The sequence below is a fragment of the Macaca mulatta genome, chromosome 19 (genome assembly GCF_049350105.2).
Source record: "Macaca mulatta isolate MMU2019108-1 chromosome 19, T2T-MMU8v2.0, whole genome shotgun sequence".
In the NCBI taxonomy this organism is placed as follows: Eukaryota; Metazoa; Chordata; class Mammalia; order Primates; family Cercopithecidae; genus Macaca; species Macaca mulatta.
Genome location: NC_133424.1, coordinates 17,097,150 through 17,124,656, shown reverse-complemented (window position 1 = coordinate 17,124,656; position 27,507 = coordinate 17,097,150). Strand labels below are relative to the sequence as shown.

The 27,507-nt window shown below is 49.4% G+C and overlaps 1 protein-coding gene and 1 long non-coding RNA gene across 2 annotated transcripts in view; both read left to right on the top strand.

The window, feature by feature from the left end:
* MED26 (mediator complex subunit 26) overlaps window positions 1–27,507 on the top strand; it is a 53,961-nt gene that overhangs the window by 1,123 nt on the left and 25,331 nt on the right. The gene's annotated exons all lie outside the window — the stretch shown is intronic.
* LOC144336832 (uncharacterized) lies at window positions 7,566–17,548 on the top strand. The gene is made up of 2 exons (XR_013409186.1): window positions 7,566–9,318; window positions 17,434–17,548. It is a non-coding gene; the product is annotated as an uncharacterized LOC144336832 (long non-coding RNA).

Sequence of the window (27,507 nt, the reverse complement as noted above, 5' to 3'; positions counted from 1 at the left end):
ACCTGGGGGTCTCAGCCTGGTGGCTATTGACCCAGACTGTCAGGGTTAACTCCAGGGTGTCGCTTCCTCGGGTGCCCCTTTGCTGAGGCTACTGTTGGCGGAGGGACCGCCCCTTCCCCCTCCGTATGTGTGGCTGTGTATCTGTGTGTGTGTATGTGTGTTGTTGCGGGGGTGGGGTGGGGGTGGGAAGACTGATCTATTCTCATATTTTCTCCAAGAGTTTCTTGGCAGTAGGGGTCATACTTCCCGCGGCAGGAGCAGGGCGGTGGGAAGATGCAGTAGCATCCAGGTATGAAGTGAGGCCCTGCTTCCCAGGAAGTGGCCATTGAGATCACTTTTTAATATGCTGTGAATGGAAGAAAAAAATCATCTTTGGCTTGGCCAGGTAACTCAGGTTTCTCTCACCGTAGGGGTTTTTACTTGTAGTTTTACATGAGCTTGGCTGATTACTCTTAGCAGTATGCTTAACTCTGATGATGTTTTTGGAATAATTCACGTTGACTTATACAATTTTTGGTAAGATTGAAGGGTTATGAGTTTTTTTCTAAGGCCCTGTTTTTGCTGTGATATAAGTACTTCTCTTATCCCTGGTATTCAGGTCCCATTAACATTGACTTGATGGTAATTGTCTTTAACAAATGTTGTATTATACATTTTTGTTATGACTTTGGGGGTGGAGTGGGCACAAGCTATATAAAACCTTCTCGAATGTCCTTTTTGCAGTAACTGGTGCCACTGCAATTTTAAGATTGAAATATTAGAGGATAAAACTAGTGACATGAAAAAAAATAGCCTTGGTGACTTGTACATCTTTTGTGGAGCCAGAAGGTAATTTTTTGAATTTCACGCACTCGCTTTCCTTCTGGAGAGTCTGAGAGGTTGCTGAGATATTAGCACTGATCCTTAATGCCACCTCAGAGAGCTTTGGGATCAGGCGGCACTTTGACAGGCGATCACAGTGTTGTAGATTAGGTCACTCCAGTGACCTCACAGTTTCCAGTATTGTGTAAGGCTCTAATCAAAAGGGTTCCTTGAGGCAGAAGAAAAGAGGACGGAACAAATCTTAGTTTTGTGTGTCTCAGCTCATGCAGAAATGTTATATAGGTCCCTGGTTATGTTACGTGACATGGAATTTGCATTTCATATCGCTTATTTTCAGGGACTTTGGTGATGATCTTGGGCAGAGTCCTACTAACATGGGGTGGATGGATTTGGGAAATTATCTTCTTGATTATGAGCAATGAGGAAAGTGCCTCCTTTGTGATTGATCCTCTGAGCGCTGTTATGGGCCGTTTGACGGGACCGTTCGCTTTGAGCAAACACCATGCAGAAACAGAGCTGCAGTGGACGGGGTTTGCTGGCGGAGGTGGTGGTGAGAGCTGGGCATGTCAGTGTGTCTGCAGTTTCTCTCGGATCAATGTGGGCTCAGGTGAGAGCAGGTGGCTCCAGCACAGGTGCTGCCGGTGTGCCGGTCTCTCCTCTCTGCCCTGCCCAATGATGAATTCCACTACTGGATATTTAGTTGACACATATTTAAGATGCTCGTGGAAAAAAAAAAAAACAAAAAAAAAGGGGACAGTGTTGAAGAGCCAACACTAAAATTAAACCTCTTCTGAGAGAAGCGGCAGAGAATTGTGTCATGTAATGCTTACCTTTATGGGCATGCAATTATGGTTAACAAACTTAGCTATTGCTTGCAAAATCAGTGTCAGGAACTGACCTAATATCCAAAAGTATCTGGAAAGTTAGGGAAGTGACGAAGTCGTGTTTACCAACCATCTCCTTGACAAAGAAATTCTTACGAGAAAAGTTGTTTCTGTGCTCTTTTAGCCCCTGGAGTATGCATTTGAATTCCTATAGCAGCAGGCTCAGAGTTAATAATTTCTGCCAATTCAGTAATAAAGTAAATCCTCTACTCTCCTTTTCAAAAGGCTACTAACGGTTTTTCAGAGCAGTCGGAGCTTTTCTTTTCGTTGTGCACCCTTTCAGCCCAGGGTGTTGAAAATCTCTCCGAAGCGCAGTGTGTGCATGATTGTTCCAGCTTACTCTCGCTGCATTGTGGGTAAAGTGAAGGACTGTGTCTTACTCTCGCACAGCAGTCGTAGTGAGCAGTCTCCTCAGCAGGTGATTCGGTTCCCATCTGCCTGGGACACTCTTTGTTTTGTGGAGGTACGAGCTTTATCTTCCTGTGCGGCACACAAGCTTCTTGGGATGTTTCATGTCTTGTCTTCTCCCTCTAGAGCAGAAGCATTTGGCACACTTTCTATCTGCTGCTTAAACTGACTGAACCCTAGCATCCATCTTGGACCTGTGCCTGAGGAGCTACATGTGAACCCCATTTTACTAGGAAGCCTTTGTAACTGCTTTATGCCCAAAAGTACAGTCGTGGAATATTCTAATGCAGAACTTTGGAGAGGGAAGGAGTCACAGGTGACTTGAGACGCTACTCAGTAGAACTGTGAGGAATATGGATGTTAAGTGATGATTAACAAACTTAGCTTTTAGAGGAAAGGTCCAACAGATAGTAGACGGTGTACTGCATCCTCATGACAAATAAAATAACAGCACAGGGCAGGGCTTGCTAACTGCAGGTGAATGTCCTGTGTTCAGAGCAGGGAGAGGCCTGAGAAGGTCCTGCAGCAAAGAGGGACTTGAACTAGCCCTGGCTGCTTGTGTCAGTGCCTCCAGCTGTCAGGCTCTGAGTGGGAAACGTCCTTGGGAGCTGCTTGCTTTCTTACAGCTCTTCAGGCAACAGAGACCAAGGGGGAGGTGACCAAGGCACGCTGCAGAGAGACCCAGCAAGAAAGATAATTTTCCCACCTAAGAATTGGAAGGTTGGATGTTGCTTACCTTGACTTTCCTGCAGATTTCTTGTCCACAGGGTGGGATTGGGAACGGGTGTATGCACCCCATAAACCTCCTTCCAGATCTAAGTTCAGATCCTGGAAGGGACAGCAGAGTCTAATGTCAATTGTTCTAGAAGGGTTTTTTGTTTTGTTTTGAATATATCTTTGCAAGGTACATTGTTTGAAGTTTCTCAGCTAACAAAATTCTAAACCAAGGTGTATGCTTTGTTAGTTTGTGTGGCACCCGTCAGAGAGTTCTGCTTCCTCCCAACAGCCTTGTGAGTGGGAGAGCCAGTCTCCCCTTTCGCAGGTGCAGAAGCCAGCAGCATCAGGTAGTAGGTGCTGCTCAGTGGTGTCTCCTGGGGCAAGCAGAGGACAAAATGCTTTTGTTTCTTACTGACTTAATGGGAGGTGGTGGAACCAAAGTTAGGGACTTACCCAGAGTCATTAAGTGACAGTCCTTAGAGTCCTTCCAACTCTGAACACCACCACGCTGTCTTGAAAGATGGAGAGATGGCTCCAGAAGAGGCACGAGGGGGCAGCGTTTTTGAGCTGATAAGAAAACTTGTGGGGATCCTGTAACGTCCCCTATGAGTTTATGTGAGATTACAGCCTGGGGCTGGATCTACCTATGTTAGATCTAACAGGGTGATGATATGAGACTGCCTGTCCCGTGAACATCCTAAGGTCTCTGTCACGGACAGAAACCTGGGCCAGACCACAGTGTGGCAACTAGCAACTAATATGGAACTTTTCATGAGTCTGTGTGACCAGTTTGCTCTCTACTTCAACATTACAGCACTTTTGATATTAACTTAAAATGCCATTTATTCTGCAGAAAAGCAGAATAGTATAAATTGCAAAATGAAGGACTTTTGATTCTGACCCTATCCAAAATAGGGGACCCTAAACCCAAACATGTAAATGCCCACTGCTCCACAATTGCCCAGATTCAGGGACTCTTCTGTCTTTACTCTTGTCTGTTGTGGCCAGGACACAGCAGAGGAGCAGCGTGGTGTTCTCTGACTTTGGGAAACAGAAAGGTAGCAAGTGTCACCTGTGACACAGGTGTATGTCCTTGTCTTTGACTCATTCTGTCCCTCAGGAGAAAGTGGACTTTACAGTCTGTCCTCACTGAGGTTTCTGTGTGGTCCTCAGACTGTGCTGTCCTGGTTGGAGGTCCCCAAGCCCTGGAGGACTGTCCAAGACCAGCGTGTGGCAATGGCTTTGTCCTGCATACAGATGTAAAAAGGCACCATGGTCACATCAGCCCCTGGGCAACTGTGTAAGATAGGACATGTACCTTAAGGGCGCCAAGCTCTCTTAGGTGAGGGAGGACACTTGGGCTTGCCTTTTCTTGATTTTGGGGTCTGCGAACATCTTCTCAGACTGAGCTCCAGTTTAACCAGACTGACTCCAGGTGACTCCAGTGGGAGGGGTCCCCTGGCCACTCCCCCACTATCATCTCCTTCTGGAAACTGGGTGCTTTGTCACTGCACGTTGTGCTTTTCCTTTGTATTTCTGGTGGTAGGCTGTCCCACGTCTGCCTGGTCCCTTTGGGGACCGGTAGCTGGTTGTCAGAATGGGTGGCCGAGTTTGTGGCCCAGTGAGTACAGGAGAGGCAGTGCATTTCATTCCAGTGTGGTCTCGCTAGCACCCATGCTGGGAGCACCTTCCAAAACAGCTGCTTTTCACTCTCAGAGCAGGGTGTGGATTTGCCATAGGGATTCCCTGAACCGGGAAGCATTTCCTGAGTGAGAAAGACACACCGATAATTCTGCATGCTCTATTTAAAGGTCTTCTCTGAATGGATTCTATGCCTTGGGAGGCACTGCAGTTACGTTTCAGTCACTAACTGATTAGCAAGTGCTCGTGTGCTGAGTGTAGAGGATACAGACCTGAAGATGCCCAGCTCCTGTGCCAAAGGGGCCTGGCGCCTCACAGGGAGGAGGGCAGATAGAGCATGGTCATGAATGAGCTGGGTGGGGGGTGCCATGGCATGTGGGCTCGGCAGTCGGATGGCCTGATGGTGCTGCAGGTCTCAAGTCCAAATGGAACAGTTCTCCCCGTGCCTTATTTGAAAACAGTTGAGAATTCTTAAGAATATGAGATGGCTTTCTTAAGTATATTCTGTCATCCAGTTTTTCAGAATAAATTCTGTAGTCAGGCAGGCAGGCTTTTCTTGCGTTGTCTCTGGCATAAGTGGAACAGAGCTGGAAGGAATAGTCGGCAAATTATTGCACAGTTTTCCCTCTCTGCTGTGGGATGGGGCACAGGCAGATGTCGAGCTGTGTCTGTGGGTATGGTCGGGGTGTCTGGGCTTGAGAAAACGGAAAGGGTCTTGGGGTAGCCTGTACGTGGCACTGATTTTCAGCATTTGGGGTGTTGTTATACCCTCTGCATTAGATTTGCTCTGTGTGGCTTTTGGAGGCAAGCCTAGGGGTAGGGAAGGTGAGAGTTCTGTGATGTGCTTAGGGGAGTGGTGGATTATTGTCAGAGTTTAACACAGTCTGGGGGCACTGTGAGGTGGCTATGTGGACATGCCCAGGCCCTTGGATTCTGTGTATAGGCCGTTGGATTCTGTGACCAGCCAAGTACCGGGAGGTTGCGATTCTCTATGGAGCCTATTCAAAAGGAGATGGGTCATGTCAGGTGAAGTACCAGCTGCCCTCTGGGAACTCATATCCCAAGGATTGCCAGGCAATTGGGGTTAAAGGCCTTTGGATGTTACTGGGACTGCAGCAAAGTTTCCTGGGTTCATCCACTGCAGGAAAATAAATCTTGGAAATCCTCAGGGGACTCATCAGGTTTCCCCTGCATGCAGAGTTAGGCTCAGTCTCCTGTGTGCCAGCAGTAGTCTCTGTTGGGCAGCAGAGGCTGCAAGATGAACAGCCTCTGTTTACTGAGCACTTACACAGTGCCAGACGCTACTATGTGGAGCGTCTCATTGCTTCTTTGAGTTACTTCTAGGGTAGGTGCTTCATCTTCATTTTAGGGACTAGGAGAGATTCACCGATTTGTCTGGTATTGCAGACAAGGGAACCAGAAGCCTTGGGTCTGAATCTATCACTGGGTGGTTCTGATGTCAGAGGGCTTAACCATGAGAGTCTTCCGCTTCCCACATCAGTGGTGCCAGGCATGGAAGCTGAACTGCGTTGCGTCTTCTAAGGTATACCCTTGCAAACATGAAGTGTTTTCAAATGTTACATTTTTAATTCCATTCCTTCCCAGTTCCTACAACTTTTCCCCCTTTAAATTCCTCTAGCCTAGTGGCTCCAAACCTTTTTGAATATGAGGGTTCATTTTTATCATCAGAAACCTTCTGGAACCTTCACATAACAACAGGTGTGCTTTGAGTAACTGTTTTAAAGAAAATTCGAGGCCAGAACCTACTCCTAATCCAGTTGTGCTTCGAAGTGAAGTTCTGTCTTGTCGTCAAAACAGCATCAGTGTAACTCTGAGAGCAGGCCTTACCTGTCTGTGACACCTGGAATTTGACCTTTGTGCTGCCTCCAGTTGGGAACCTCCTGTCATCCCTGCTGCCTGCCTTTTCTGAAACCTTGCCTGGTTTAATCCAAGACCATCTCTCTCGGGAACCGTTCATCGTTTTAACACTGTGTATTCCTGCTGATAACAGGTCTTGTTGGTTACATTTTCCATGTGATTGTGAAGTGCCCAAGTAGGAGAGCAGGAGTTGCTCCCTTAGTATCTCGAACTGCCACAGCACGTGGGTGCCCAAATGCTTGGTGCTCTTACTGTGAACAGGGCCAGTTTTGGGAATGGCTGTCAGCGTTACTGAGCAGGTCCTAGGTGCCACCAGTTTTCAGCACTTCACCTGCATTCAAAACACATTTAATCTTCATAGCAGGTGTAGATTAAACAGGAGGCAGGTGCTGGTGAGGAAACTGAGGTTCAGTGGACACAGCTGGAAGAAGGCTAGGTGGGATGAGGCTGGGGTTGGAACACACCCACCTGCTGGCTGTCTTCCATGTCATCTGTGAGAGGCCAGTGGGCACGTGCTGCGCAGGCACTCCCCTTTCTTGCCTGGGTCCAGCTCTTTATGCTGGATTCATCTGTGCGCTGCTTTTATGCCAGACTGGGAGGACAGTGGTCCCTGAAATGCTCTGTGCTTTCTCTGGAACTGGCTGAGGAAGGGGTGTAAGGTGTGTTTTCCTCTTTCTTTCTCATCTGGTATTTTTCACTCTAATAGAGAAGGTGGCACTTGATCTTAGATTTCTGCCTGTCTGTGTTCCCTAGACACTGTTCAAATGTCACTTCGTCTGTGAAGGCTGGGTCCCCAGCGATCCTTTGGCCTTTTTTGGTCATGTGACAAAACATATGGCATTCCTGGACACACATCCCCCCAGATTTTCATTTGTTATGGCCAGAAAGTGGGGTGCTTTTTCCAGGCCATACCCTGTGGGGGTTCAGCCTCGTGGCTGCTGTGGAGACTCGGGTACTGGTGTGCTGGGTGCACAGCATGGTTTTGTAGGGTGTTGGCTGTGGCTGGCCTTGACTCTGGTGGGGGTTCTGTGGTGCAGGCGTCAGCAGTGGCGAGTTACTGGGAGGACTCAGGTGCGTGTGACCCGTGGCCCACACCGAGAGCCCAGTGGGCTGGCAGCACTCCCAGGCCCTGGCGGCCCCACTGCCTGCTTGTGCCTTCAGCACGGCAGTGCACTCTTCTGTTTCCCACCCACACTCCTGGTCACATTGGCTCTCTGGGCAGCCACCTGCACACACTGGGTTTAGGTTCTTCTTATCCCCTTGATGACTTGTTTTGATGTCCCCCCTTCTAGTCATCAGGTTCCTGGCCCAGCTTGAGATAGGCGCGGAGAGGTGGCCACATCCTCTTTCCCACCAGGGTGATGTGGTAGTTACCATGGTAGCTATCAGCCCTCCTGTTCTGCAGGCCAGCCCTCTAGAACCCTTTATAGATGCTGCCAACTCCATTCACCTCCCGGGTGCATCTTGCATGGTGCCTAGGCAAGCAGTCCTCAAGCTGGCTTTTCAGTGCTGTCAGTGGGAGACCCATAATACTGATGTGAAGGGGTATAAAATAAGAACAGCTTTATCCTTTTGTGTGGTCATTGGTTCACATTGTTTCCTTCTGTGTTCACTTAACTGGTTGCCTGCACAGCACCTGTCTTTACTTCCTATACTAATTCTGTGGCCTGGCCAGCCCTAGAGGGAGGTTAGTGCTGTACTGCAGGAGCTTAGACACAAAGGGGCTGACGGTCACGCAGGCCCAAAGGCAAGTCTGCGGTCAGGTGAGGACCTGGTTTTTCTCTCTCCCTCTTTTGCAGTGTTGCCTTCACACAGTAGGGTCCCAGCAGTTTCAGGATTTTCCCTCACCGAACTCCCGACTCTGCCGGAATCCCCACCAAACATTTCCTAATGCCTTTTCTGAGCTTTGATTGAATCAGCAGTTTGATTGAATTGGTTGATTGGTTTACCCCTGAATCTGGTGTGAGTTCCACCCAAACAGTCCCACAATAGAGGGGATGTTCCCGGGAGACATCAAGGTCCTGTTAACGGGAGAAGAGTAGTGGATCCAGTGTCCGTGGATATGCACTGATGTCATCACCTCTCCTGAGGTGACCGTCACATAGTTGGGCCTTGGCTCCAGAAGGCAAAATGGGAGTAACTGAAGTGTAAGGTCCAGAGTAGCAACAAGGTGGTTTGGCTGGTGTGAGGTCACTGCGTGGAAAGTTGTAAGTACCTTCTCGTTCTGGTTGAACCGCAGATTGCATTTGCCTGTAGTCACCCTTGGGGACCTCGCTGTCACACTGTCCTAGTGCAGGTGCTGGCCAGCTGCAGCTTCAGATCCCGTCCTGGGCTGGAGAGAGTCTTGCATGGTGCTGTTTTTTTCCTCCCTGTCTTGACAGTGTCTCCTGGTGCTTCAGTCACTGCCTGGAATGGAGCCCATGCTGGGGGAGGTGGTGCAGTCCAGGTGATCTGAACCCCCCCAGGCCTCCTGCAGTCATGAGGAAACTGTGCTGTGACCCAGGCAAGAGCTGTGGCCTCTCCTGTAGCTTCTCTGAACTTGTGGACCCTGGGCAGAGGCTGGGAGATCTGTTGGGTCTGATTGTCCTGCTTGTTTCCTCTCATCTGTTCTTCCCCTGGTTAACCGGAAACTCGTACCTGTGTTTCCTGGCCTGGCTCCTTCCCCTTCGGTTAACGGAGAGGGGTGGACTCAAGTGATCTTTCTTTTGCAGCCTCCATTTCCCCAACCCCACCTTGTGTTTCTGGGGGGGCTCTCAGTAAGCCCCTGAAGTTGGTGTCTGCTCCCCCTTTTGCCTGGCAGTGACGAAAGTGGGCTACGTGTTAAGTAAGTCTCAGGCTCGTCTGTGAGGGAAAGGTTTGTTTTTTTTGTTTTTTTTTTTTTTTTGAGATGGAGTCTCACTCTGTCTCCCCCGCCCCCCGCTGGAATGCAGTGGCGGGATCTCGGCTCACTGCAAGCTCCGCCTCCCGGGTTCACGCCATTCTCCTGCCTCAGCCTCCTGAGTAGCTGGGACTACAGGCGCCCGCCACCGCGCCCGGCCAATTTTTTTGTATTTTTAGTAGAGACGGGGTTTCACCGTGTTAGCCAGGTTGGTCTCGATCTCCGGACCTCGTGATCTGCCCGCCTAGGCCTCCCGAAGTGCTGGGATTACAGGCCTGAGCCACCGCGACCGGCCTTGTGAGGGAAAGGTTTGTGAATGGGTATTCCACCTTCACTTCTGCCTTAAGGGAGTTTCTCAAGCATTTCGTTTCTCACCTTGATGGTTGGTGGGCAAGCAAGTGCCTGAACTTGGGGGCCCCTGAGTGGGGAGCCTGTCTTCTCCCAGGAGAGCTTCAGCACTGCACTCCTGTGAGCTCCTTCTGCATTTGCTGCCCAGCTTTTTCCCTCTAAACACTGAGCTGAGCTTAAATAAATGCTGTTTGGGATTGAAATTGGAATGGAGAGAAAGGAGAGGGAATCTTTTCTGTTTCTGGTCCTCGGCACTATGTCTACGTGTGTATATGTGTCTCTCTGTATGTGTGTCCGTCTGTGTGTCCGCAAGTCTTGTGGATGGGCTGCTTCATGTGTTGGGAAAGGCAGCAGCTCCTGAGTTTGACCTGTCGTAGAGAGGAGTTACTTTCTAGTTTCCAGTTCTGGAAACTTCAGGAGACACACTCTGGCTTGGCTTAGGGTGGCATGAGAGGGCCTTGTAAAAAGTGTCAGTGCCCACAGGAAGTCAGGGAAGTTTTTCCAGAAGGAGCAGGGTCTTTTATGCAGACGGAAGCAGCATGTGCTCCCAGGCTGCTACAGCCCTGTGTACCTGAAGGAAAATGGTGAAAACCCTGGCCTGGAGTGGGGAGGGAGCATATTAGGTGTTCTGGTGTAGTTGGCAGGTGGTATTTGTGCTGGATAGTATGCGGAAGACTTGTGCATTGCCTCTCTGGACATGCTGTCTACACAATGAGGAGTTAGGGGTGTGACCGAGTGGGCACCTCCTCATCACCCTGGTGATGATTCTTCTGTGTTGAGAGCACTGCAGACATGGGTTACTATCTGGTCGGGTGGTGGGCTCCCTCAAGTTGGGAAATAGGAAGTGGCATCATCTGTTTAGGAAGATGAGCTGTCCTTGGGCACAAGGATACCTGTTGTGTTTGTCACGCCAGGTTGTCTTCTCCTTAGGATGCTGTTCTCTGTGCTCACCATGGGCACTTGGAATGAATGACAAGGCCTAACAGTGGGGGGATGTGTGCCTCCCTGGTTCCCTTGCCCCTTGCTGCGTTGGTCTCTTTTTTTCTCTCCACAACCCCTTCCATTGGTTCATGCTCCCCCCAGGTGTTTTGGCTTTGTGTAGCTCTGCTCATGATCTTTGGCCCTTAAGACTTTCCCCAGGTTGTCTCAGAGCCACGGCTTCCTTGGCACCTGGATACTTGCTCTCCAGCGCTATCTCCTGTGCCTGGATGTCTAGACAGCCCACTCCAAAGTGGATACACCTTCTTCACCTCTGCTCTTGTCATGCTGTGCTGTGTCTGTTGGCAGCGCCATGATCTACTGCTCTGTAGACCACCTTAGGGCCATCCTGGAGTCCTCCTTCCTGCAAGCTGGACCTTTAGAGGGTCTAGTGCAGCAGTGTCCCAGTCAGTCTCCTGCCTTTGTATGTCTGAAAACAGATTGGGATGATTGACTTCTCTGGTGGTGTCGTGTTGCTGACTGGATAGAGTCTCAGCTCTTTAGGTGGCATATAGTAGAGAAGACAGTCTTTCTCCTGGGTGGAGGACTTAAGCAGAGTGGAGTTGGAACCATTGACCCTGCCGTTCACCTTGCAGCCTTCCACGAGGTTAGGTTTGCAGCCTTTGTTTTTCCAGAAAGATGTAAAAAATGCTGCATAGGAAGGCTTTTAAGAATGGGACATGGCCCTGTGCATGAAGCATCCTGGGTGCTCACATGCATGCTACCTAATAATACACAGGCTTGGTGGTAGAGAGCCCATCTAGCTCCCATTGCCTTCCTCCTGGTCTCTGCATCCTTGTTTTCCTGAGAGCTGCCCCTTCCTCTCTCCAGTCCATGCCCATTGGATGGTTAGTAACGTAGGTACGACTGGCCAGTCATGGGGCTGCATCTTCCTGGGCAGTGATTGGTTCAGAGACAGACCTGTGACCCAGTCAGAGCCTGTGAAAGTTGTAGCACTTTGCTGGAGTAGTTTGGGGAGACTTAAATGGGAGAGGATGTGAGCTGTTTTCTGCTGAGGTTTGCTGCCTGGAGGCAGCCTGTCCAGGAGTAAGACCTGGTCAGAGGAGTAGAGAGGACTAGGACCTTGTGGCTTGGCTGATCTGAAGTAAAGCCTGTCCTAACCTTTTTTTCTTTTTTTTTTTTTCCCCAGGAGTTGGAGTCTTGCTCTGTCTCCCAGGCTGGAGTGCAATGGCATAGTCTCAGTTCACTGCAACCTCTGCCTCCTGGGTTCAAGCAGTTCTCCTGCTTCAGCCTCCCGAGTAGCTGGGATTACAGGCACCTGCCACCACGCCCAGCTAATTTTGTATTTTTAGTAGAAACGGGGTTTTGCCATGTTGGCCAGTCTGGTCTCGAACTCCTGACCTCAGGTAATCCACCCACCTTGGCATCCCAAAGTGCTGGGATGGATGACAGGCGTGAGCCACCATGCCCGGCCGCCCCCAAACTTTTAAGCTAAGTGAGCCTATGGTTTTCTTTCTTGATTAAACCCATTTGAGCTGACTTTTCCCTCACTTGCAACTGAGAGAGTCAGGAAAGAATCATCTGAGCACATTATGCCCCAGGCTCTGGGTCAGGTAGCCCTTATTCCTCTCCTGCTCCAGCCAGGCTCAGCTGCTCATCAGTCAGCTCCTGACCTTTTTGTGCACCCCACCTGATCACCTGCCCTCTCTCTCTCCTTGCCTCTCTGGGCTCAGGGTCCAGAGCCTCCATAAGCAGCCCTGTCTTCTGACTATTCCAGGCATCCTGGTCTGATCTTTCCCACAGCGCCTCCTGTAACCGGTCTGACGTGCCTGTCATTTCCCCCACCCCCATTTCCCTTGAAGGGAAAGACTGGTTGGTTGTTTTCTTGCTGGTATTTAGTGAGCCATTCATTCTGTTAGGGCCAGTAACCAGTTTACAAATGGATGTGGGTCCATTTCTGGCTTCAGGTTACAGAAGTAGCATTGCCTAACCTGGGAGGACCCAGTTGGTTTTGGGGTAAGAATTCAGACTTAGTGGGGCCTGAGCATGGTAGTCTTTTAGCTCATGAGTATTGGGGTTGAGGTGACTGCGCCTGGACTTGGCCAGACCCCTGGAGGAAGCCCCCTCCTGTGATGGTTACTTGGCTCTCTCCAACCTTCAGCCCTTTGGATTCCTCCCATGGTTCGAGGGGTCTGTTGGACCTCAGGCCCACATGAGCCTGCACGTGCCTCCTCCCTCCCTTGGGCGAGGCCTGGGCAGACAACTCCCCACCCACTCCGCCACCTTTTTATTTTATTTTGAAATGGGGTCTCACTCTGTCACCAAGGCTAGAGTGCAGTGGCACAGTCGGCTCACTGCAACCTCCACGTCACCGGCTCAAGTGATCTTCCTACCTCAGCCTTCTGAGTAGTTGAGACTACAGGCACATGCTACCACACCTAGCTGCTTTTTTGTAATTTTTGTAGAGATGGGGTTTCACCATGTTGCCCAGGCTGGTCTCAAATTCCTGAGCTCAAGCGGTCTGCCTGCTTCAGCCTCCCAGAGTGCTGGAATTACAGGCGTGAGACCCTGCGCCGGGCCAGACACTACCCTTAGCACAGCTTCTGGACCTTAGCTGGAAGGCCTCAGGTCCTTCTCAGCTGTTTCTACTTCGGTGACCTTGGACCAGATCACTTAATGTCTCCAAGCCTCAGTCTTTTTACCTGTGACATGGAGCTGGCATTGCCATCACCTGTTGATACCATCCTCTGGGGTTTGAGGTGTGTTGAGAGCCTGGCATAATGCCTAGCCTCCATTTAGTCACCCTGATCATGAAGATGCTGGTACTGTCTTCCTGTGACAGATGAGTTTGGGATGTTGTCTTCCTGAGGCCATGCAGTTGCAAGGGGAAAGTGAGGATTTTAATTCCATCAATGATTCTGTCACCAAGCCCAGGGCATGGATCTCATTGAATCTGGTTACCTGTCCCACTTCACAAACCAAGGGCTTGACATCCTTTGGTGTAAATCTTCATAAGGGACTATAGGGACTTTATCCTGGGGTCATAATAGAAATGGTTGCAAGGACAACAGCATCAACTCTTACTGTGTGCTCACTCTGTGCTAAGAATCATCCATTTTATAGATGGGCTAATTCAGGAAACTGAAGCATAGTGAGTTTAGGTCGCTGGCACTGCACAGCTGTGAACCCGACTCCTTCTGCCCTCAGAGCCTTTGCTTTCATCCACTGTATGCTTTCATCATTCAACACTGCTGCCCACTGTAGAGGGGAGGGGAATGCACGTGAAGCCAGTGCCACCTGGACAGTGCCCATCAAGTGCCTTGCCTGCACCTTGGGTAGAGAGCTGGGGACTCTGCTGTCTTTTTCCACGTCGGAAGTGGGGGGGTTTGTGCCTGAGTTGTCGTGGAGTACAGAGGGATCCCCTGTCCCTTCCCCAGCCAGATACAGCCTCTGATGTCTCTAGAGCCTTTGAGCCATGTCAGCTCCAGTTCATGAGGCCTTTTCTTGTGGAGAAGGGAACCTTTTCATTTCTTATGGGTAGGATGATGAATAGGTTTAACAGTCAACTAGAAATCCTCTAAGCCTCTTCTCCCCTCCTCCCAAAGAAAGAAAGAAGGAAAGAAAGAAAAGTATTTAATATGTAAGAGTTTGGGAATTAGACCTGGATTCGAATCTCTACAGCTCTATCTCCAAGTTGTATGTTCTTGGACAAATCACATCAAATATTTATCACTGCTATTAATACTCTATAAAGTGAAGACGTCCCTGTCCTACTAAAGGTAAACAGTGCCTGAAAGGAAATTTAGTACCTACTAGGTACTAAACATGTATAAGCCCCTTCTTGACTTTTCAGGAGCTAGGGGGTATTATTCCCCTAGATGAGTTTGTAGATACTGGACTTCGATTTTCACAAATGCCGTTCTTTTTCAAGGATAGTCTTTCCTTTAGTGTCAGCAACGAGCAGTTACAAGACAACATTGCATAATTTACACATTTCTAAATGCTCCCTCGGGGGAAAACAGGAAGAAATTTGTTGTAGAACAAAATCCCAGACATCAGGGTCCAGAGCCTCTTCCTTGGAAGAGGTGCTTAGGCTGAAATTCACAATCAGGTTTAAAAGCTGCATATACTTTGGGAGGCCCGAGACAGGTGGATCACAAGGTCAGGAGATCGAGACCATCCTGGCTAACATGGTGAAACCCCGTCTCTACTAAAAATACAAAAATTAGCCGGGCGTGGTGGCAGGCGCCTGTAGTCCCAGCTACTCGGGAGGCTGAGGCAGGAGAATGGTGTGAACCTGGGAGGCGGAGCTTGCAGTGAGTGGAGATCGTACCACTGCACCCCAGCCTGGGTGACAGAGCGAGACTCCGTCTCAAAAAGAAAAAGCTGCCTATACTTTCCCAAATCTCTCTGTGCTGCAGTTGCAGGTAGGGTGATCAAAATACAACTTTGTGCACATGAAACTACCTTTCAGAAGCAATAGCCAATATCCTTCCTGTGTAGAGACTTACTTTAGAATGAACAATTGTGGCTAGGCACGGTGGCTCCAGCCTGTAATCCCAGCACTCTGGGAGACCGAGGTGGAGGATTGCTTGAGGCGAGGAGTTTGAGACCAGCCTTGGCAACGTAGTGAGACCTTGTCTGTACTAGAAATCACAAACATTAGCTGGGGGTGGTGGCATGTGCCTGTGGTCCCAGCTACTCGGGAGGCTGAGATGGGAGGATTGCTTGAGCTGTGTAGGCTGAGGCTGCGGTGAGCCAAGATCACGCTACTGTACTCCAGCTTGGGCGACAGAATGAGACCCTGTCTCGAGAAAAAAAACAAACAAAAAGTAATCATAAATCATAAGATCTCCAAGATTTTACTGGATGGAAAAATGTTGACGTATTTGATGCCTGGAACATATACCTTGCACAAAAACATGTGGGCAGAATGGCCTTGGCAGGTAATCAAGACTGGACGTTAAGCCAGCCTGTTGCGGTTTTATCTCTCCTGGCCTATCTCCTACCCCACCCCCAACAACCTGCATCACCCTGCTGGCAGGAGCTCAGAGCCACTGTCACCCTCCTGGAAACTATTTATGTAGCAAGAGCCATGGACATGCTCATGTCCTGTGACCCAGTAATTTTACTCTTGGAAGTTTATTTACAGGCGGAGCTTGGTGGCTCATGCTTGTAATCCCAACACTTTGGGAGGCCAAGGTGGGAGGATCACTTGAGGCAAGGAGTTGAAGACCAAACTGACCAATATAGCAAGATCTTGTCTCCATTTAATTCTTTTTTTTTTTTTTTTTTTTAATGAAGTTTATTTTTAAACAGCATAGGAGAAGCTTCAGAATCATGGTGCATCCACAGAGTCAAATAGCCTATAGCCGAAAGCGTGATTCTGGAGGCTCTATAGAAAAATGGGTAGGCCTTGCCATGAGGGGGAAAGGAGTGGTTTTGTCACTCAGGCATCTGGATAGGCTGGATGCCTGAAGAACTAGAATCTGGGGTAAAATGGAAGCACTTGTGTTGGTTGGGGCAGGGGAAATGGGTTAGTTTGTTTTCCCCTGTGCTCCATTGTCTTTTCAATTAAACTGTAAAAAAAATGAAAATAAAAGTAGACTGCTCTAGCCTGAAGAGCACTTGAGCACTATTGAGAGCAATCGGCTCTGGAGTGGATTGCGGGCCTCTATGTACTGCAATCAGTGGAGAGGATTATTTCCCCTCTCATGCGTTTCCGGAAGGTTCAGAGCACTAGTGTGCAACACGACACTCCAGTCAAGGCCACCAGTCATGTTCCTAGAAGCCTGGGGTCCATCCCACCAGGACTGACTGGACAACACCTGGTTTTCTCCACACGGTCAGTGAAGCCACACCCCATGGCTCTGCTCAACACCCTGAAGTGGTCTGTGCCTCTGCCTTCCTCTCACCTTAGTCACCTACTCCACCTGTGAGACCCGGGGGCTACTGCCAGGTTGCATGTTCTGCAGCCCTCCTCTGCCCTCCATCTGAGTCCAACCCTGGCCATTTCCCTCTTGGTCCTGCCCCTTCCACACTGATAAGCAGATGACACCACTGTCACTTCACATCCTTCAGTGGTTTTCCATCACCCTTCGAATAGACGCCCACACTCCTTATTGTCATGATCTACACATGCTACAGGCCTTGGGCCCTTCTTTCCTTTCTCAGCTCAACTTGAACCCTTGCCCTCATTCTTGTGGGAGAACCTTCTCCCTCTTCCAGTTCTTGTGACAGTCGGACTTCTTCAGGCCTCTCTTGGCCACCCGTTATATAGAGCCCATGCCCTCCTGCTGTCGCACTGCTTTCAGCCTTCCATGTCATGGCACACGTAGGAAACAGTGGCATCCACAGGGTGCAGTGGGTAAATTGGAGGTGAGACTAGGGGAAAGTGCACATGCTGTTTCTTCCATAGAAATTATAAGGATGGTGGCTCACGCCTGTAATCCCAGCACTTTGGGAGGCCGAGGCAGGCGGATCACCTGAGTTCGTGAGTTTGAGACCAGCCTGACCAACATGGAGAATTCCCACCTTTACTAAAAATACACAGTTAGCCAGGTGTGGTGACGCATGCTCGTAATCCCAGCTACCAGGAGGCTGAGGCAGGAGAATCACTTGAACCCAGGAGGTGGAGGTTGTGGTGAGCCGAGATCACACCATTGCACTCCAGCCTGGGCAATAAGAGCAAAACTCCGTCTCGGAAAAAAAAAAAAAAAGAAATTACAGGCCGGGTGCAGTGGCTCACACCTGTAATCCCAGCACTTTGGGAGGCCAAGGTGGGCGGATCATGAGGTCAGGAGATCGAGACTATCTTAGTGAACACTGTGAGAGCCTGTCTCTACTAAAAATACAAAAAAATTAGCCAGGCGTGGTGACGGGCGCCTGTAGTCCCAGCTGCTTGGGAGGCTGAGGCAGGAGAATGGCATGAACCTGGGGGGGTGGAGTTTGCAGTAAGCAGAGATCGATCTGCGCCACTGCACTCCAGCCTGGGCAACAGAGCAAGACTCTGTCTCAAAAAGAACAAAAGAAATTATAAGGAAAATAAAATACAGGGTTTTAGGGAACATAGTCAATGCTGAACTTGTGTTGAATAACATTATGATTATTATTATTATTAGAGACAAGGTCTTGCTTATTTTTTAGAGACAGAGTCTTGCTCTAAAAGATTTGGTTGTCTGGGCTGGAGCACAGTAGTGCAATCATAGGTCACTACAGTCTTGAGCTGCTGGGGCTCAAGGGATCCTCCTGCCTCAGCCTCCCAAGTAGCTGGGACTACAAGTGCTAGCGACTACACCTCACTAATTTTTGTATTTTTTATAGAGATAGTCTCGCTGTGTTGCCCAGGCTGGTCTTGAACTCCTGGCCTCAAGTGATCTTTCTTCCTTGGCCTCCCAAAGGGTTGGGATTACATGTGTGAGCGACCACACCCAACTTGAATAACATTACTGAAATAACATTGCCTTTTTTTTTTTTTTTAAAGAGTACTTGTGTCCAAGAACATCACTTTTATATGTTAGGGTGTGGGTTTTGTTTTATTTTTGTTTCTGTTTTGCTTGACTTTTATAATTGTGGAGAAATTTTGTTTGCACAAGAAGGTGATAAAACTTAGAAGCATTTTTTTTAGTAAACATTGAAAAATTTATGAGTTGGCATTTCTAAAAAATCCAGATTCTTTAGTCCTTTCATTTATATGGAATGTTGAAATACAATAATGCAAATGGACTTTAGTTTCATTCAGACTCTATTTCAAGCACTTCAAAATAATGAAGCTCTAATATACACAAGGCATATACTAAGGTATAGACAGTGGTGTGCTGGTGAAAATTTGACAACCAGCTTAGGAAAAAAAAATTCATATATATACATATGTAAATATGCATGTAAGTTTATGAGTTTTACTGGTATAAAGGATGGGTGGCATATAATTTGCAAATAATAATGAAATATACAACACTATTGTCAGTTCCACATAGCCAAGTGCTTCTCACCAGCTGCTTCCATTGATTTTTGCTGAGCTTTTATATCAACTTATGATTGGTTTTGACATGACTTTGGTTGATGTCTTTATTCTTTTTATTTTTGTTTTTTTTTTTATTTGAGACAGAGTCTCGTTCTGTCACTCAAGACTGGAGTGTGGTGGTGCAATCTCTGCTCACTGCAACCTCCACCTCCTGGATTCAAGTGATTCTGATGCCTCAGCCTCCTAAGCAGCTGTGACTACAGGTGTGCACCATCATACCCAGCTAATTTTTGTATCTTTAGTAGAGACAGGGTTTCTGCATTTTGGCCAGGCTGGTCTTGAACTCCTGGCCTCAAGTGACCCACCCGCCTCAGCCTCCCAAAGTGCTGGGATCACAGGCATGAGCCACTGCACCAGCTTGATGGATATCTTTGTGTTAATGAGTCAAGTGATGTCTTTGCTGAATTGGATAATAGTTTTCAAATACCTGTACTATAAGAATACTTTCTCAGTTGTCCAGTTCCCAATGTAATGATTTCAGGCATGACACACTTTTTAATTGCGTTATTAACATTTTCTCCATCACTTTCTTAAGTCTAAACGCCAGGAATTGGCAAACTTTTTGTAAAGGGCCAGATAGTAAATATTTTCATCTTCGCAGGCCGTATGGCCGTAGAGTCTCTGTTGTACTGCTACCTTTGTAGCACAAAAGCAGCCGGAGACAGTTTGTGAGTGAATGAGCGTGACTCTGTTCCAGTAAAACTTGATGTGGTTAATTTATGTCAATGTGAATTTTACCTCAGTAAACAACATATAAAATGAAAAAAGTAAAACCTTTATTTACAAAAACAGACAGTGTTACGGAATGGCCCAGAAGTTTGCAAATTTCTAGTTTGGAGCCCATAAAATCAAGCCCTGATTTATAGTGTTTACTGATTTCTGTGGTGGAAATACTCCCACCATGCCTGGCTTCAAGCCACTAACATGAGGTCACTGAATGTGAGGTTGGGAAAGAGACTGAGTAGCACACCATGTCCTCCATGCCCATACAGTAGTCATGAATAACCTCAGAAACCTAGATAGTACTAAGTTTGGTAAAATAAGTAGGAAGTGATGAGTTTTGAGTACACAGTACTGAAAACTTCCTCCTTTGTTCTTATCACAACTTATTGTAAGCTTATATAATGTAATTGTTAGTAATGACTCCTTTGATTCCTGAAAGTGTCACCACGGGCTTGCTCTCTCAGTAAAGCTGGCGTGAGCTGGCTCCAGCACACGCCTGGGTAGAGTCCCTGCCCCTTAGCTGGCTTGGATGCTGAGGGCTTGCGGCCCCAGAAGAGGAGATGTATTGGAATGTGTGCAGACGGAGATCTGGCCTGGGCCTGGAGCCTTGCCCACCAGGGACTTGGTGCCCCTTGGCCTGCTTGCCGGGCTTCAGACCACAGACAGGCTTGTTGTCCAGATGGTGTCTGCACCTTTGCAGCTGGCTGCTGGGACAGTTCTCGTGATCGTAGTTTCCCATTGGCCCTGTCTAGCACCCCTCATTGGTTCACGAGGAGCCAGCTGCCCTGAAGGGGAGGCGGGGTCATCACGCAACTTGCTCTAGATCAGGGTATCCAATCTTTTGGCTTCTCTGAGCCACATTGGAAGAAGAAATGTCTTGGGCTGCTCATAAAATACACTAATACTGATGATAGCTGATGAGCTTAAAAAAAAAAAAATCTCGGCCGGGCGCGGTGGCTCAAGCCTGTAATCCCAGCACTTTGGGAGGCCGAGACGGGCGGATTACAAGGTCAGGAGATCGAGACCATCCTGGCTAACACGGTGAAACCCCATCTCGACTAAAAAACATACAAAAAACTAGCCAGGTGAGGTGGCGGGCGCCTGTAGTCCCAACTACTTGGGAGGCTGAGGCAGGAGAATGGCGTAAACCCGGGAGACGGAGCTTGCAGTGAGCTGGGATCCGGCCACCGCGCTCTAGCCTGGGCAACAGAGCGAGACTCCGTCTCAAAAAAAAAAAAAAAAAAAAAAAAAATCTCATAATGTTTTAAGAAAGTTTACGAATTTGTGTTGGGCTGCATGTGGCCCAAGGGCCATGGGTTGGACAAACTTGCGCTGCTTCTTGGTCCAGATGTATCACCTCCCCAGGTTCTCTCAGGGCTTCAGGGCTGAGGTGACTACTTCGTCTGGCCCAGTGGTTGCAAGGGAAGCCTTTGACTCACATCAATCACACTGTTTATTTTCTTCATGGCTTTTAGTGTGGCCTGTGGCCTTTGTTGCCTGCCTTCCCCAGCATGAATGTGAGCCTTCTGTCTGCTCCCTGAGTTCCTCCTCAGAAGGCATAAGGCACACACAATATGGGCATGCTTTTTTTTTTTTTTTTTTTTTTTTTTTTAAACAAAAGAAGACAGTCTCTGTCACCCAGGTGTGAGTGCAATGGCATGGCCATAGCTCATTGTAGCCTTGGGTTTCTGGGCTCAAGTGATCCTCCCACTTCAGCATCCTGAGTAGCTGGGACTACAGGTATATGCCGCCGTACCTGGCTAACTTTTAAATTTTTAAATTTTTATTTATCTATTTATTTTTTAGAGACAGGGTCTCACTATGTTGCCCAGGCTGGTCTTAAACTCCTGGCTTTAAGCGATTCTCCCACCTCAGTTACCTGATTAGCTGGGATTACAGGTGCATGCCATCATGCCTGGCCAACGTTCTCATTTTTCCAGGAGATAAATAGCAGCTGAGGCCAGATACAGTGGCTCACACCTGTAATCCCGACACTTTAGAAGTCTGAGACAAGAGGATCATTTGAGCCCAGAAGTTTGAGACCAGACTGACCAACACAGGGAGAGCCTGTCTGTGAAAAGGTGACTGAATGAACTCTCGTGTTTGCAGCAGTTCCATTGTGCATCCCAGGTGGGTTTGGGTTCCCACCAAACCTACAAAGGTGCTCCTGATGCCAGACACCAACATTGCTTCCTGGTGTGTGCCAGGCACCCCTCCCCTGGGAGACAAGCAGCCCTGTCTCAGCCTGCTCCCTTCCCAAATGGTGGCAGTCACTGTTGCTGACTTCATCACTGGGCCATCAACAATCTCTCTAGGTTTCAGCATGGCTAATGCCGCATTTGCTTCTTATAGCCCGCTCCCGTCCAAAAAAAGGAAACCCTCCCTCATTGTGTCTTTTGTTTTTGTTTTTATTTGTTTATTTTTGAGACCTTGTCTCGCTCTGTCACCCAGGCTGAGTGCACTGGCATGTGATCTTGGTTCACTGCAACCTCTGCCTCCCAGGTTCAAGCAATTCTGCCTTAGCCTCCTGAGTAGCTGGGATTACAGGCATGCGCCACCACACCCAGCTTATTTTTGTATTTTTAGTAGAGACGGGGGTTTCACCATGTTGGCCGGGCTGGTCTCGAACTCCTGACCTCAGGTCATCTGCCCACTTCAGCCTCCTAAAGTGCTGGGATTACAGGCGTGAGCCACCGCACCCGGCCCCATTGTGTCTTCAGGCTGCTCTGTGCTGACTGTGCTGGCCGCATTTATGGGGCCATACAGTCTCCTGAGAGTCAAGAGTCACCGCAGCCTCTCCTGCTGGCAACAGTGCCTGTCTCCTGACCTCACCTGCTGCCAGTGGGCCCGGGTGTGTGGATTCCAGATGACCCACTAAGGGCGAGGTGGAGCTACAGGTTGGCTCTGTGTGGCTGCCTGGTGTGGTAGTGATCCGATGCTCTATCCCTTGCCAGGCCTGAGTTTTGAGTGAAGGAGGAAAGGGAAAACTGGCCTGTCTGGATGGCAGATGTGCCATGCACGAATATCCGCACACAGTGATGCAGAGCTTCGGCTCTTTGTAACCAGGAGTTCGATAAGAAGACAACTTTGAAAAAGCACTTTGTGACTGGCAGGGTGCCATGCAGCCTCAGCTGTTCATTTCCAAGGGTCATCCATTTATAGGATGAATGCTCAAACCTCTTCCTTCCAGTGCCGTGGAGTCTGCTTGACAGTCCCCTCCTTGCCTAGCATCTCCTGCCTGCCTCCTTGTTCCCCTATGCCTTCACCAAGCCATGTCTCCCACCCTGTTCACTGGAGCCTCTCCTCTCCTCTCCTTTCCTCTAGTGCCGCCTGGCTGGGACAATGCAGAAACACTGCTCCTGGCAGGGTGCCCTGTGCCCGTCCCCTTTGCTGCTGCTTTCTCTGTGTGTGTGCAGTGGGTGGGGCAGCCTGGCCCACCCTACCTGTCTCAATTGGATGGTGGCCCCAGGTGCTGCTGCCACTGTCTCTGTGTTCTATCCACTTCTTTTCATGGGCTTTGTTCATCCACCTGGTCACTCATGGCCTTCAGCTCTCATCTCAGTCCGAGGAGCCCCTTTGGCCTCATCAGTGTCAGTGTCCTGCCCACACTGGTGTCTCAAACTTCAGGCATTAAAAACCATATTTAGGGACTTTCCTCTCAGCTGTCTTTCTGATTCTACCTCCAACAATTTAAAAATTGCCTTTAATGAGGTCTAATTTACATACAGTACGATGTGCCTATTTCAGGTGTACGTTTGGCAGTGGAAGTCCCTCATTAAACACTGATGTCTGTCTTGCTTTCACATTTGCCTTTTTATTTAGCTCTATGCTACATTTTGATGCATTTTGACAAATTCATATACCTGTGTAACTACCCCAGTTGAGGTGTAGAATATTTCCGTCACTTAAAAAGTTCTCCCTCCCCCGACTGAGGGGCTACCACCAATCCCCAGTTCACCCCACCGTCGGCACCACATTGGCACTGCTGGTGGGTACCTTCGAGTACTGCAGGTAGGTACTGATTTTCTCACCCGTGATGGGAAAATGGGATAACAGCACCCATGTGAACAGATGAGGCTCACAGAAGCTTGGGACAGACATATTTTTGTGGTCCCCAACCTAGCTGTGTGGGCATGTGTCACCTTGGGCCAGCATCCAATTTCTCTGAGTATGTGCATCTGTAAAATGCCCCTCCCTCCACCCGAGTCCAGCTCTAGGACTCTGTAGGGCTGTGTCTTTATAGCGGTGGCGCTGACTGTGGCTCCCAGGGGTAGGGGTGGCAGCATCACTGTGAGCCACTCCCTGCCCCTTGTAGCTAGGGTGACTGTGTATCTTATCCAGACCAGGACACTTTCACATGAATGAGGTGCTATTAAGAATGACAGTGAGTAACAGGTGTCGCCCAGCAAACCTGGCCTGAGGTGGCCTTCTGTAACCCATTGTCTCTGATATCCTTGTGTACAGTCCTTAGAACCAGCCTTCCCCGTGCAGAATGGAATCTAGGTGGCTCATGGTCTTCGAAGCGTCCTGGGACCCAGCCTCAGCCTACACATCCAGGCATGGCCCCGCACTCCTGGGCATTCCTGAGCTTAATCGTTCGCCTTAATATGTTTCTTTTTCCCTTTTTTCTCGTTGACTTTTCAGTACACATGCAATAAATACATCTTCCTTTAAAAAGTAAAATGTTTGAGTTACAGCTAAAGGCCCCCTTTGACCCCTGTCCCTGATGCAGTTCTTCTGTCCCTCTGGAGAGGACCCATGTCACTAGTGTAGAGTCCATTTTCCTGCACTGTGCAGGCACAGCCCAGAGCACTGGGCCATACTGTGCATGTGGCTTTTCATTCAGTGCTGGCACACAGGGCAGTCACTCTACACCTAGCTCACCTCCCTCCACAGTGTGTCCCAGCTTTCTGTGCTTGGTTACACGTGGGTCTAGCTCACTCCTTTAACTGCGGCATTGCATTCCCTGCTAGCAGCCACTTCATGATCATGGAGCTGGCTTCCAGAGTTTTGCTAATGAAACGGTGTTTTGCAGATATTCCTGTGAATGTCTCCCTGTGCACCCAGGGGAGCCTCTACTTGTGCTTAGGTCTGCCAGGCAGTGAAAGTGCTGGGTGGTAGTTTTCACAGTGGCAAATAATGGAGAGGAATCTTCTGTGGGTGCCCCTTGCAGGCAGAGGCACCTTTCCATGGGTACCTCTTCCATGGCTCTGCCCAGAGCCTGTACTCACAGGATGTGCCTTCCAACCTCGGGGTCCTCTCACCACTGCCTGGAGCCTTACGGAGCCAGAGACCCTTCCCTGATGCCCTAGCTCCCCTGGTCCCCCACTGCGTTACTTGAACAGCTGAGGTCAGGTGTGTGAGCTGGTGTGGGCTCCAAGAGGCCTGCCAGAGTGAGCCTGGGGAGAGTACTTGTTTACATCTGTCCCCCACATACCGAGATAGGCAGTGTTGGGGCCCTGCTATTGACCAATAGGGAGACTGAAGCTCAGGGGCTGAGATCTGTTCCCCAGGATCTTCCTATAGCTCCTGCAGATGTGCTATTAGCATTCAGAAAGGCTCTTGATACATCAGCATAGCGTGGGAAGTTAAAAGGAAAACAAGGGAAGAATTTTTTTTTTTAAAGCCCTCAAGCACTCACGAGCACTCATGGCTTAACAGTGGCCCTAGAGGTGATGGTTTCCATGCTTCCCATTGCACAGATTGAGACCCACCTCCAGCAGGCTGGCACTTGACTATGTGCCTTGCAAGTTCTGCCACATGGCCATCTCATCCCTCCCACAGTCCCACAAGGGAGCGATGTTCATGCTTATCTTGGACATACAACTTGCTCCACAACCTCAGGAGGTTTTCCTGGTCTCAGTTCCAAGCCCAGCCCCTCACTTCTTTGGCTGCCCTGTCCATTTATTTACACATGAGGCTCCCGTTAGCCTCAGTGGCCTTTGCAGGAGAAGCAGAGGGCCCAGGAGCCACCCAAAGGACGCCTGAGGGAGAGTGGTCCTCAGGAGGACCTCTTTGGAACTCAGGCAGCAGAGGCTCTGCCAGGGTCCCGTCGGTGTTTTTGTTTTTGTTTTTTTCATTGTAAAATATATATCCCATAAAACTTAACCATCTTAACCATTTTTAACTGTGCATTTCAGTGGTCTTACACACATACGTGGTTGTGTGGTCATGATGCTCTGTCTCCAGGACTCTTCATCTTACAAAACTGAGCTCTGTTCCCATTCAGCACTCACCTCCCTCCCCTCCCCGAGCCCTGGGCACACACACTGTTCGACTTGCCGCCTCTCTGATTACTGGCTTCTGAGTATGAGTGGAATTGTGCAGTGTTTGTGCGACTGGCTTCTTTCCCTCAGCATAATGTCTTCAGTCTTCGTCTGTGTTGTTGCATGTGTCAGGATTCACTTCCTTTTTAAGGCTGAATACTCTCCTATTGTTTAGATATATCACACTTGGCTTATTCATTCATCTGTTCCTGGACACTTGGGTTGTATCCACCATGTTTTAGCCATGGCAAATAATGCTCCTGTGGACATGGGTGTGTAAATGTCTGTCCACGTCACCACTTTCGGTTCTTTTGGGTACATACCCAGAAGTGGAATTGCCCATAGCGGTTGTTTCTGAGTTAAGTCTAGAAAGGTGGTAGGGGTGTGGCATTCAGGGTCCCATTCATGACGGTTGAGGGGAGAGGGTAGTGGGGATGGCTTATGGTTCCAGGCTGTGTGCAGGGTGTGAGGAAGACCTCCCACCTGGGCCTACCTCCAAGTGCTCAGGGTTGCTCTGAGAAGGAATGACATGCCCATTTCAGTCGCATTTCTGTGTCTTTGAGGAGAAGCTGTGTCTTCCATTCGGCACCATTTTTTCCCTCATGGTCAGTGATGTACTGGTGTCCCAGAATGGGTGCAGTGTGATCTGCGGGAAGTCTGTGCTCAGAACTTCTCATAGGGAATGAATGAACCAGCAGGTGCACATCAGTAGGACAGGCTGACGGCGGCTCTCTGGTGTCTGGCTACTGGTGTCCCCCCATCCATCCCGTGGCACCCCAGCAGGCACACAGCCTTCCTCTCCCACCAGCCGAGTGGTGAGCTTCCCAGCCTGCCCTGAGTCCTCCCTGTCTCAGCCCCGCTCCTTCCCACAGCCACATCTCTTCCTGCCCCTCACCATGTCGCTGCCTGAGGCTGGCCAGCGCCCACAGAGCTGTCTCCCTGCCTCAGCTGTGTGTTCACTTCTGCACAGCAGAATGAGCTATTTAAAACGACAGTCTGACCCTGTCACTCTGAGCTGAGCGTGGCCTGGGGTGGCCTGCTGGGAGGTGTCCTCACCTTGTCTGGCACTCTGCGCACGCTGCTCTGCTCTCTGCCCAGCCCTTTACTTCTGCTGCTCCTGGGTCCTTGCCTCCCCAGCTTGCCCAGAGGACTCCTGCTTACTCTCCAGGCATCCTCGCAGACTCCCTCTGTCATCCTCCTAGGGGCCCCAGAGCATCCTGAGTGTCACAGCCCTGCCTCCTACACCCTTTGAAGCTCTCTCATCACGTGTCTGCTTGCCTGGCCAGGCCAAGAGCACCTTCAAGGCCACAGGCATGCTCTATCTGTGTGTTGCTGTGAGTGGCAGCTGAAAGTGTGGTAAAAGAGCCAGTGCGTAGGTCAGGCGCGGTGGCACCCACCTGTAATCCCAACACTTTGGGAGGCCGAGGCGGGCAGATCATCTGAGGTTGGGAGTTTGAGACCAGCCTGACCAACATGGAGAAACTCTATCTCTACTAAAAATGCAAAATTAGCCGGGCATGGTGGCACATGCCTGTAATCCCAGCTACTCGGGAGACTGAGGCAGGAGAATCGCTTGAACCCGGTAAGCAGAGGTTGTGGTGAGCCAAGTTCATGCCATTGCACTCCAGCCTGGAGTGCAAAAAAAAAAAAAGAGTCAGTGCTTGTAATCAGGCTGCCTGGGCCCCAAATCCAGCTGTGTGACCTCAGGTAGATTAGCTGAGCTCTCTGTGCCTTAGCTGCTTGTAAAAGGGCTGAAGTGCAGTAACGCAGTCTGAGCTCACTGCTACCTCAACCTCCTGGGTTCAAACAATTTTTGTGCCTCAACCTCCCCAGTAGCCATGTCTACAGGCGTGCGCCACCACACCTGGCTAATTTTTGTGTTTTTAGCAGAGGCAGGGTTTTTCCATGTTGGCCAGGCTGGCCTTGAGCTCCTGGCCTCAAGTGATTCACCCACCTGGCCTCCCAAAGTGTTGGGATTAC